The sequence below is a fragment of the Macrobrachium rosenbergii genome, chromosome 55 (genome assembly GCF_040412425.1).
Source record: "Macrobrachium rosenbergii isolate ZJJX-2024 chromosome 55, ASM4041242v1, whole genome shotgun sequence".
NCBI lineage: Eukaryota > Metazoa > Arthropoda > Malacostraca > Decapoda > Palaemonidae > Macrobrachium > Macrobrachium rosenbergii.
This window is the reverse complement of record NC_089795.1, coordinates 62,404,658-62,416,984: the sequence shown is the minus strand read 5'-3', so window position 1 is coordinate 62,416,984 and position 12,327 is coordinate 62,404,658. Positions and strand designations below refer to the sequence as shown.

The 12,327-nt window shown below is 34.9% G+C and overlaps 1 protein-coding gene across 3 annotated transcripts in view; it reads right to left on the bottom strand.

Moving 5' to 3' along the window:
• Window positions 1–12,327, bottom strand: part of LOC136835332 (protein P200-like) — a 468,413-nt gene that overhangs the window by 61,152 nt on the left and 394,934 nt on the right. Inside the window, exons 1-2 of one of the 3 annotated variants that reach the window (XM_067098689.1) lie at window positions 8,065–8,199; window positions 7,660–7,781 (exon numbers count right to left, since the gene is read on the bottom strand). The gene's annotated coding sequence lies outside the window, so the exon portion shown is untranslated. Of the gene's footprint in view, window positions 1–7,659; window positions 7,782–8,064; window positions 8,210–12,327 lie in introns of those variants that run through there. The other 2 variants (XM_067098688.1, XM_067098687.1) reach the window with 2 other exon arrangements.

The following is a 12,327-nucleotide window of genomic DNA, read 5'->3' as shown; positions in this document are numbered from 1 at the left end:
AAGTAAGACAAAAGTGAAAAAAAATCCACTGAGAGAGAGAGAGAGAGAGAGGAGAGAGAGAGAGAGAGAGAGAGAGATCAGAAGTATAAGGAAATACAAATGTGATTTACATCTAAAAGATCATCTGCAAAATGCATTCATGTAAGTTTTCAATTAATAATGAGAGATCTACATAGGGGATTGATATAGCTGATAACCCATCGCAATAATCTTATATAAAATATAAATAAATCTTATAATTTTTATAAATTTCTTGCCTATATTATCATGCCTGTCTAGATACTCAGTATAAGAAGAAGTATTTGCTGGGACATGTATAATAGTAACTGCTGACAGGTTAACCAAGGAAAACAAATGTTTCGCTCTCTAGGGAACTACTCATTGTACGGGATGATTTCGCCTTCCCCTCCTAATTACCTAATAAAACACATCGCGCTCACAAACATTGTAACATTACCGATCAATTCAAGTACAGACTTAGGTTTTTTTTATGTCGATTCCAGTGGGTAGTCGAGATCTTTTGGAAATACGAAAAAAAGAAAACGGAGCGGGTTTTACCCCTAAGAAGCTGTTGACCCACTCTAGACGTGACAGATGATTGTGGGAATCAAAGCAAACGTAGACAATAAGATAATTCCAGAACATTCTTCGCCAAAATGGTATATACATTAAAAAAGAGGAACTCAAGTATGTGGTACCATGAGCCACTTCATGGAACCATGGCTCAAACCTTTCCCCAGAAGAAAAGATAATGTAGAGAACGTACCTGGACGGGTAATTCTATTAAGCAAATTACCTTTAATTCAGTTTGTTTAAAAATGCAATTAAGAAGAAACATCCAAACAGGAGAACAACGTTCCAAATCTAGTTTTATTAAATTTCATGAAGGAAATAAATTACCACAACACGTCTCCATTTATCAGTTTAAGCTACGCAACCAATTAAAGAAATGCTAGAATTAGAAACGCAAAAACTTGATAACAGCAATGAATCGCCTCTTTATCAATCAGATTCAAAGAGCTTGGAAGGGTACAAGCTGTGTTTTGGAGACACTAAACTTAACTGAGTTATACTGGAATCCGCATCGAAAAATGCTCTTAAATCATTAACCCTGATCGATCCCCATCAAAGCAGATAGTCTACATATCACACACACGCATATACATACGCTCATCAATAACATTGATCGAAAGTGAGCAGCGTTATGATGAAAATATAGATACATAAACTAATGGCCATTATGAATGTAGTTTTTGAATACTAGTATCAAAATAACCTAAAAATGTAAAATAAAAAAATAAAAAAATGAAAGGGTATCCGAAAAGAAAAGTCTGATATTACGAATTTCTTCATTTTTAAACAAGTAAGTTGCGTTATTTCGCTCCAAAGAATTCAGGACACTTTCATGAACTTGTTACAATATGAGTGTGCCGCAACACTTGGCTATATTCAAGATATTAACTGCTGTTAAGGCAACCAACAATCAGTAAAAAATATTGCTCAAATCCTTAAAATGGAATTTATTTATTAACAAAAAATAATGTTCTTGTGAGGAGCTACTGTTCAAGTGCATGCAGTTAATGATGATCCGTGCTTTGAGTGTTTGGAAGACTGTATGCCTGTTTTTGGTGCCACAAAAATAATGTTTAATGTACTGTATTTTCTTCGTCTGCCACGGCTGTATGACTGCCTAGTTTACGGCATACTGTTTCAGATCAGCATTTTCGCCCTCTGTCATATACCCATATACCATGTAGCATTAACAGTCAATACCCGATTCCCAAGTAGAAAATATTACGATACGCAAGACTGGAAAGCTTAAGTTCATATCTTTAGCAATCAATCAAAAAGTTATTGGTACCAGCTCGAACCAGTAATGCCACGCACAACCTCCTGTGTATGTCCCCAATTACCACAGTAGCGCTATTGGCATTTGAGTGACAACTGCAATAGCCAGGTCTTAATTTACCTCGCCCAACCATTTGTAAATGGAGCCCGGAAGGTCATGGAACCCTGGGCGAGGTTTATGCCATTCCTTCACGAGTACTGTCGTGCAGCATATTTTATTTATGAAAGCGATTCGTGACTGCGCAGGCTGGAGGAGAATCACATTTTACAACTGTATATTTATATATTATTCTTCTATTCCGTCGCTTTTTCCAATTTCTTGAAAACTGATGTTTCTTTATACGCACAAAACTCTCAATGCTAAGCATCAGGAAAATGGCTTTTTACTAGACAGTGTACAATAATTCCAGTAATTTACAGTTCACAGGAACTTTGCCGAACAGGAAAATCTAAGAAATATTCACTTTTTTCCGGTGAAATACTAAATTCATGCTTAACGCTTGAGCACATGTTGTACTTAATGTCACCGGAAGGCGACTTTTCAGTCTCACTAGTGGCAACATAAATGTTTAAACGACCCTCAGTTCCATGTTAAAAAGACAGCTGTTAATACAGAAGTAGAAAAACCTCACAGAAATCATGTATTCTTTAAACGTCTGCTTTTCGATCTCTTTTTTCTTTTCGTGGGTAACCAAACAATTGAGTTCACTTGTGAATTAAATTTCCGTCAACAAGGGCAAAAAAATTATGTAAACCAGTTTTATTTACTAAGTCATAAAAATATGCCACTTACTGGTACACTATCATTTATTCTGAACATTTAAAAGGCATACCTGAAAGTTCTATCGTTAGTGAACAATTTCCTTGATGTATATACCGTAAGTGCAAAAGAGCGCCGTGAAATCTGTAGTCTACTGAAATTTGTAATGTTTAAGAGGAAACGTCACTGAACCATCGATAGGGAATACAATCCTCCCGGAATAATGTTTCTATGAGGAAGAGTTCACCACTTTAGGAAATAAAACTATCGGAACACACTTTTCCCTTTTGAATGTCCGGAGTTCAAAAAAAAGATAAAAGTTAAACTAAGTTGAGAAAATTGAAGTACATACAGGAAATTCGGAGGATTCCCTTCCTTCCCTTTTTCCTCTTCCTTTGGCAGCTAGAGCCGAAGCACCACCCTATTCCATACGAATCACCTACAAATAAGGCATTACCATCAGGCCACTAGGCAAATCGAAGGTCGTGCCATTACTGAAATAAATCAATCTTTTAAGTTGTCTCTACCGGATTATCAAAAGTCGAGCTCTCAAAGCACGGAAAGCAGCAAGACAGCAGCAAACGTCCTTGGATTAACGACACAACCTACTACTTAGAGATATAGCTCATTTTTTGTCAACGAATTTATAGTACTCTGTTTTTTGTTCTGGATTTTTTGGGGGGCCTGACAAGACTTCCACCACCTAGTAACAGGCCGTACATGTACATGTAATAATCAAATCTAAAATACCCCTTGGCATTACTTGAAAAATGTTAACTGGACAAATTTAATACTTTTATTCAGCAATGGATGGGAAAGCTTGTACGGTAATTGTCCATCTCCTCTACTACAAAAATTTTTAAATACTTTCCGTGTATTAAGTCATTAAATGCTCATAAGTACTCAACAGATTAGATAATGGCCATTTGACAATAGAGTTTCATACCCAATTTTAAGAGTTAGGAAGGAAACTACTTATTTTTTTGCTTCAAGTCTTACGACTATTTCAGTGCTTTAAATGTTTACCTACTCATTTATATCCCATATCCTTACTGATGATACCCAATATTCCACTTTCAACCAACCACCAACTCACTGAGCCATCCTTTCAAGTTACTGGGTCATCCTTCAAGTTAATTTACTTTTCTCTAAAGCACACATCTTCCTGACCACATTCGCGTTAATGAAGATTTTCGTTCGTTGTATCTTAAACATGTACTCATTTTGCTTGCCTACATTTGTCAAGTTTCAATTAAATTCAAATGGCTGATTACTTATGAAAGTATAAAAGTTTTCAGCTTGATAAAGCCAGCCAGCTTTCTAAACCAACAGGTACTAATTTTTACTCTTTAAAAATTCAGATTTATTTCGTGAAGCCAGTAAAAGTCATCATTCCCTAAAGTCTTTTATTTCTTCCAAGATATAGCCAATTACAAGGTAAAGATATAGTAAATTACAAGGCTAATTTAAAGTACGTACAAAATTAATTCCATAAACTTTGATGTAAAACCATCTGAAAATTTTCTACTAACAAAGTTAAAAGTATCAGGATTAAAGGATGTAACAAAGGAATTAAGACCAAAAATCGGAGCCGGGCCTACCAGAGATTTACTAATATAACTACCCATTATCCTTACTTAAAGTGAAGGCTTCTGTCCACAAGGATATTATGAATAAATCAAATTCGTTCAGTATCGTTTACTCAACCTTTATTAAGCAGCATCTACATCTTTCGTCTTAAGATCAAAGGTGGCCACTGACATGCTACGAAGCATATCCTCTATGCTGTTATATGTTCTAGGATATTAAATCTGCAATTGTAGTAAAAATTAGAAGAGGTACTTTAAGACAGGTAGCTAATACTGAGGGCGGCTCCAATTCAAAAGTTAATCTTGTGTAACAAAACTGTCATACAAAAACTAGTTCCCAAAACTAATTCAAGATAATCTTTTTGAGCTTTAAATCTAGATTATATTACACACTGTCCAAGTATGGGATAACTGTTAGCTCATTGTAGGAATAAGCCCCAATAACAGTTAATAAACATACATTAAGACAACGGCCAGCACAAAGGAACTTTTTCGAAAGACTGGGTATCTAGAGTTTGTTAATATTAAGTATGAATATTTAAAGGACGCATATATAAAGAAAATTTTCAAAGCAAAGTTAAAAGATACTTGAGAAAATCGATTTAATCTGGCGTTTACAGTTGTACAATCAAGCAAATGAATTTAACGACGTTCTAATTCCGTTTGTGATTTCGACTTTGACCCTTCGTCATATCCCCGATGATCCTCGATCAGAATACGGTACCTTGACCCGTCATGTGGCGCTCCCAAACTGTAAATGTCAGTAACTAAAATTACTGAAAAGAAAACTGATTCAGCACTGCATTAGAATGTCTGGAAATTCATGACTCCAAATTAAAGGTCACTAATTCAGCACTGCATTAGAATATCTGGAAATCCATGACTCCCAATTAAAGAGCAACAGCACGAGGAAATCAAGCTTTCATTAAGCCCATTTACTTATACTTCCTACGCAACTGACGACTGTATATTTACATATAACTATCTGATCAGCATATTTGTTGAAAAGTCTATTTTGTGCATTTAATACCACTTATTAAATCCTTTGCATCACAAACCTGCACAACAACATATGCCTCATGAATTTCAGTTCACTTTACGGCAAGTCGGGGAGATATTTAGAAGCTTCATGTTGTTACTTGGTATTGTCACTTAACATTACCTTGTCATTTGGGCAGTGTCACGTGTTTACCTGTTGTCAACAGTTGCTCGATCTATAAACCAAGGGGTGTAACCTGCTATTTTGCGAGTTGACTAGCGTCTCCTTAACATGCAGTGTTGAGGGCAGAAATTCATGAAGCCAGCTGAACAATGACAATACTTTTTACAGTCCCCAAACAATGGTTTCGCAAAGTAACCAGTTCGCCGAAACAAAGACTGCAACATTAAGATTACTGGCATTACAACGAGACAACGTAACACGAACTGAATTATAGCAATACAATTAGGCTATTCATACCAGAATAGCTGATTTAACTTTTAAGTATGAAGTTGGTGGCTTATCGAGATATTTTAACTAACCAGAATTCAGTAACATACAAAACTAACATTTACGGCATTCAGTCACGACCAAATCCATTCACAATTTATCTTTAAATCATTTGTAGCACAAAAAAATTAAGTTATTCAAAAGCCAATTAAAAATAAAGTTCAGTTAGCAGTATTGAGAGTTACAATTTACTCTTGCAGTAATATGCATGAATGAGGTTAAAATTCACGTCATATTACCCGCTGATGGCATTATCTGTGCATAATTACGTCCCAAGTTCCAGGCTTACATTTCTAAAATCACCCCTAGGTCGATCACCAAGATAAGTGGCGGCAAAGTTATAACAGCCACCTTTTATATTAAACTGTATATGGAAAACACCCAGGAGCCGAGAAAATTGCCAAGGGAAAGGTCTGAGCGGCCTCAATTTTGATTGCAAGGGCTGTGCACGATATTTCAAGGAGTATGAGAAGTACCAGAACATGACAGTAAATAGTCACTACCAAAATATCTAACGATCCTGTGTTTCCTAATGTCTCCCCTAAACTTTCTATTAACTATGTGCCCTATGAGACAGCTTATTTTCACAAATTAGTTTTAAGGCTTCCATCAGGACTTATAATAGCCAGTAACGGTTAAAAAAAAAGTAAAAAATCTAGTATTGGTGAAAAATGAACAAAAACAAAAATTGGCAAAATCTAAATAAGCACTGTTCAAGTTTGAGAAGGCATGGTTAAATAATCGGCTAAACGTAACAAAACTGCAGTTGAATTTTATGAAGGTATTGTTAAAAAATGGGCTAAGAAAAATTAAATCATTGCTGCCAAAGTTCATAAAGGCAATGTTAGAAATGCAAAAGTCAAAGTAGTTCACTGCTATCAAAGTTCGCAATGTATTGGTAAAATAATAAGCTAAAAGTCACAATCTAAATCACTTCAGTATGAACTGGCAAAAGTATTGATAAAGGTAAACGTAAAAAATTCAAGCAGCCAAGTTAAAAAGGCATTGCTAAGAGTGTTCAGTAAAAAAAAGTACAACGCTGTCCAAGTTAAACACCACATTTGGAAAGGTCACCTAACCAATTTCACCCATTATATACTTTAAAATAAAATAATACTACTCCAGCCAGTGCTCATAACCTAAGTTACTACCTATGATTCAAACCTGCCCTAACCGATGGAATGAAATAGAATTTCGGCCAAAGGCCATGCGCTGGGACCTAGAGGTCATTCAGCGTTGACAGGGAAACAGTCGATTTGAAAGGGTTAACAGGAGGATAACCTCGCAGCTGCACTAAGAAACAATTTAGGAGTGGGTGGATAGCTATTATGAATGGCGGTACAGTAAGAGGGCGCAGCTACGGGTCAAAGGGGCGCTGCAGAGGACTTAAAAGTAATGCCTATAGTGCACCACGTGAGTAAGCTGGACGGCACTCGACTTATTTTACCTTTACGAAATTTGGAAAAACAGGGGAAAAAGTAAAATTAGTAAGATAAGGTTGTGATTAAAAGCCTAGTAAATGACTGAAAAACTACAATTAGTGAGATAAGGTTGCGGTGATTAAAAACTTGGCAAAACAAGGAAAAAGTAGTACAGTAAGGTTGTAGCAATTAAAAATCTTGTCAAACATGGAAAAAGTTAAATTACTAAGATAAGGTTGTGATTAACAGCTTGTCAAAGCAAGGAAATATAGCAATTAGTAAGATAGGGTCGTTGCAATTAAAAAACTTGTCAAAACAAGATAAAGTTGTAGCAATTAAAAGCTCGTCAAAGCAAGGAAATTGCACAATTAGTAAGGGTCGTTGCAATTAAAAAACTTGTCAAAACAAGATAAAGTTGTAGCAATTAAAAGCTCGTCAAAGCAAGGAAATTGCACAATTAGTAAGATAAAGTAACAATTAAAAAATTTGTCAAAACACGGAAAACGTACAATTAGTTTAATATGAAACTTCAATAAAATCCGGTGTACTTACGACCAATCTCCATCAATCACCACATACGGCAAATTCTAGCAACACTGACGTAACTGATCCATCCTTATGCAACCAATAATTTCTTGTTCTTGCTTTCAAGGTCACTTGCTTGCACAACACCTCTGAAAAGTAATTCTACTTTTAGTCTTATCCGCAGCCATATAATATGTATATACTCCGTATCAAGTTTTAGGCACGAAGATTCGAAGAACAGAGCTACAAATTTCAAAGCAAAAGTTAACCTTAACTATTTGTCAAAATAATACTTATGAAGCACTTTCGTTCGCCAGGCCGGAACATATTTGAAAAATAAACTACTATAACGCACTCACTTGGACTAAACACAAACATATGAACAAATGCTAAAAAATACGCTATTTACAGTACATAAAATTCGCTACTTACACCTCAAATACTCAGAAAACGTTATCACCAACATCGACGGTGTACAGTCCCTCCAGAATTCACAATCAAAACAGTAGATACTTCACAACCCAACGTTCAGCGAATTTTTTTCTTTTTTTGACACTGTCCAGCGAGACTCACCAACACCGAAAGACGCACCGAGAAGAAAGACCGTCTGGTCCATTGCCAAGGACTCTAAACAACACGACTTTCGCGAATGGAAAGGAAAGGTAGGACTCGGGCGATCTTTTCATGAAGGAAAAAAAATCTAATATAATAAATCTGGGTCTATCTAGGTACTCTGATCAGTGATCATATATTCGAAGACTTTTTTATGTGATCTGCAACATTTTCTTAGGATTTTATATTTTACGCGCAAGTTTTCATCATTACTTTGTTATTTCTAATCTTTAGTAATTGAGAAATTTCGGCGATGTTAAGGCATTTTATGCACTTTATTCAGGTGCCAATTGCTCGTCAACTTTTGAAACTTGCGTTAATTGTTTAAAAGGTTACATTTTGGGACAGGACGCACCTCACGTTGAATTATCTTTTCACAAAGTAATTTACGTTTAACCTTCCTGAAGCAAACTTTGTCTGATAAGCGTGAATTTTGTGTCATCTGTAATACACATAATACACACACAAGCACACATATATACACACATTTTATATATATATACATATGTATATATATATATAGATAGATAGATGGATAGATTGATAAACCATAGTATATCATTTACTATTTCAACACTGCCAAATGCTTCCTTTATATCGCCTTCTCTTTTCCCTTTAAAATATTTAGTGGCCTTCCACATCATCTTTCAGATATTGTAAAAGGGCACTTTTTCAATTCATCATTAAAATTTTCTAATAAGATTAACTTCTCTACACGGTCTGGGAAGGCCTTGGCTGAAATGAGAAGTGATAAAATCACTCATATCACTGAAGACGATAAATCAAATAACCGTAGTGATGTGAATGGACAAATCTGTCTCAAAAATGGAGCATTTATTAAGTGACAGTAGTACTAACACGAAACTGAATAAGAACCGCCTTGATGAAGTTATTAAATCATACAAAAGTAATGTAATAAGATAGTGTCACTTAGTTTTCCACTAATTCTCAATCGTTACCATATTTGCACGGTATGGGAGAAGCACATAAATAGAATAATCCTTTAAGACCTATAATGAGCTCTTTAGGCTCGTTCCCGTATAAATTTTCGAAATATCTAACAAAATTGCTATCGCCATTGTTAGGAACTGTATTGGGGACCCATTACATTAATCCAGTGGGCCAAAAGAAAAATTAAACGGCATCCCGACCAATCCGGCAACCCGATTATTAAGTTTAGTTACTCGTTATTTGCTTAAATGAACGTACAGTACTGGATATACCACTAACAGTCAGTCAAATTTTAGCAATTTGGTAATAAAATTGTGTATCTGTGATCGTAACTTCTTTGTCAAAGGTAAATTCTATATATAAATGTTTGGCATGGCAATGGATAAGCTGTCACCAGCTCTCTCTTTATAAGTTATATAAACGTTGTTCTTACTTGTTACACACACACACACGCACATACTGTACATTTCAGAGCATGTGTTAGGGAATATGAAATCAGGATTTCACACGAAACCCTGAGAACTTGTGAAATGACCAATTCAGCTTTAGGAACGTTTTGATCCTAGGTTATAGTACTAAACACAAAGGAATACATTTACAACTCCCAGGGCTAGTACTGAGCACGGCGAAACTGTAGATGAATCACTGTTTCGCCGTGTTTAGTAATAGCCTCGGGGATCAAATGTTCCTAAGTTGCTCATTTTCACAAATTCCCTAGGATTTCTAAGAAATCCCTAGATTCCTATTATATTGTAATATATATATATATATATATATATATATATATATATATACATAATATATATATGAGTGTATATACTGTATATATATATATATATATATATATATATATATATAATGTATATATATATACACATATACACACTCACATTATATATATATATATATATATATATATATATATATATATATATATATATATATATATATATGTGCGTTTATGTCCGAGGTCTCACTAAGTTTCTGTTATGGAACCAGTCAACTAAATTTCCTTTCCTTCCATTTTCTATTTCACAGGAAGTTTGTAGATATTTTTCCGTAAATTTGCATGCGAATTTAAGAGAAAGCACTCTCGAAATGAGTAGGTAGTATATTTATATGTTCGAATATATGCGAGCATGATCGCCCACTGTATTTCATACTGAAAACAGATAACTATGTATAATGATGTTGTAGCAATACTTGCATCAATAAACATTTTCGGAAGAAGAACAAAGTTTTTCTGTAAACAAAACGTGTTAGTTTTTTTTATCTGAGTTCGCACTAAACGATGTAAACAAAGTACTGTTACATACACTTCTTGTGTAATGAGGGAACAAAATGTTTCATTTGATATATTTTGAAATTTTTATCGGCCCCAAAAAATCTCTTGGTCGCATCACAAATAACATCAACTGAAGAGCCATAACATATGTTAATCTGCCCCTAAGTGGTTACATGACGACATCAATTTATGCAATTGTGGCTGTTTCTCGGTAAGTAACCTCCCAATTATTCTAAGTTTTTGCAGCAAAATTTCCTGGAGTTTTGCCAGACCATTTGTGATCAAGTTTCGAGTGAGCGTTCTATTTTCTATGAAGATGATGAAGAGTAATGTAATTATGTTCATCCAGAATATTACGTTTAGAACGATGCTTTGTCTTTATCAATTATCTCCCTAATACCATTAAGTAGCGCGGACCATTTTTGTACTGGTTTCACAGATGATATAACCATGAGTGGCGCCTCCCCGACTAACTAAATTTTCTCATTTTCTCGGTAATACTCGGGAAAATTTTCGAGATTATCAAGGATAATCTACGGCTATTCTATGACAGATGTGACCTCTCGCAAAAGTTTTAATAATCATAATTATTTGGGATTTTTTGGGCTTTCGGAAAACCCAGTAAGAACTTATCTGTGTAGCAGTTCTAGAATCATGATACTCACCTCGTGGCGGTTCCAACGATCTCTAATTTTTGTATTCAGGGCAGACAGATACTTTACATATAGTATAGATACTAAATCATTCGTTTTTATTACTAATTATAAGATCTTTTTCTTTAAAAGATCACATACAAGAGAAATGAAGGCAATCTCTATTGCCAATACACACCTGCAATCCTTACCTAAATTCCAAGTGATTTTTCTTCCTTTGTTTTTATTTTAAACAGGCTAAGAACAAATACTGATTTCAAGGGGACATGAATAAAGTTAATCATTAGTTTACGTCGAATTTATGCAATTACGAAATTTTGAAAGTTAAGCATATCTTAGTTTAACCAGACCCCTCAGCTGATTAACAGCTCTCCTAGGGCTGGCCCGAAGGATTAGATTTATTTTACGTGGCTAAGAACCAACTGGTTACCTAGCAACGGAACCTACAGCTTATTGTGGAATCCGAACCACATTATGACGAGAAATGAATTTCTATCACCAGAAATCAATTCCTCTAATTCTTCACTGGCCGGTCGGAGAATCGAACGCTGGGCCAACAGCGTGCTAGCCGAGAACTCTACCCACCCCTCCAAATGAAATTTTGAAAGGAGAGTTACTTTTCACGAAATTTTGAAAGGAAAGTTACTTTTCCACACAACCAGAATATCTACTAGTGCATTAAGGGTTAGATATTTTTCATGTTAATAAATTAAATCATTCCTTACTTCATGGTGTAATACTAAACACAGGTCTCAGTAAATTGATAATACAAGTCATGTCTAGAATATCTAAATCTAAAGCCAGTCTTTGCATAAATAACTAACATATAAACACATGTCTATTATTTTAAGTTTCTTTAGTAATAACAATGGCGACTTAAGTAAGAATACGAGGGGCATAGAATCTAAAAATTATGGAATATTTTCGTTAAACTTACCTCCCTAAAAAAAAATTTAAAAAGCACACACACCCATACATACATACACACACACGCATACACACACACACACACACACATATATATATATATATATATATATATATATATATATATATCTCACTTTACTACGGAAAATGAAACACTGGGTATAAATCTGACCAATTTGTCCTTGCATCAAGCCATTTTCAGAGGACTGATACAGAGAAATTTACAATACACATGCTAGAAGGAAACGAACATACAGACCATTTGGC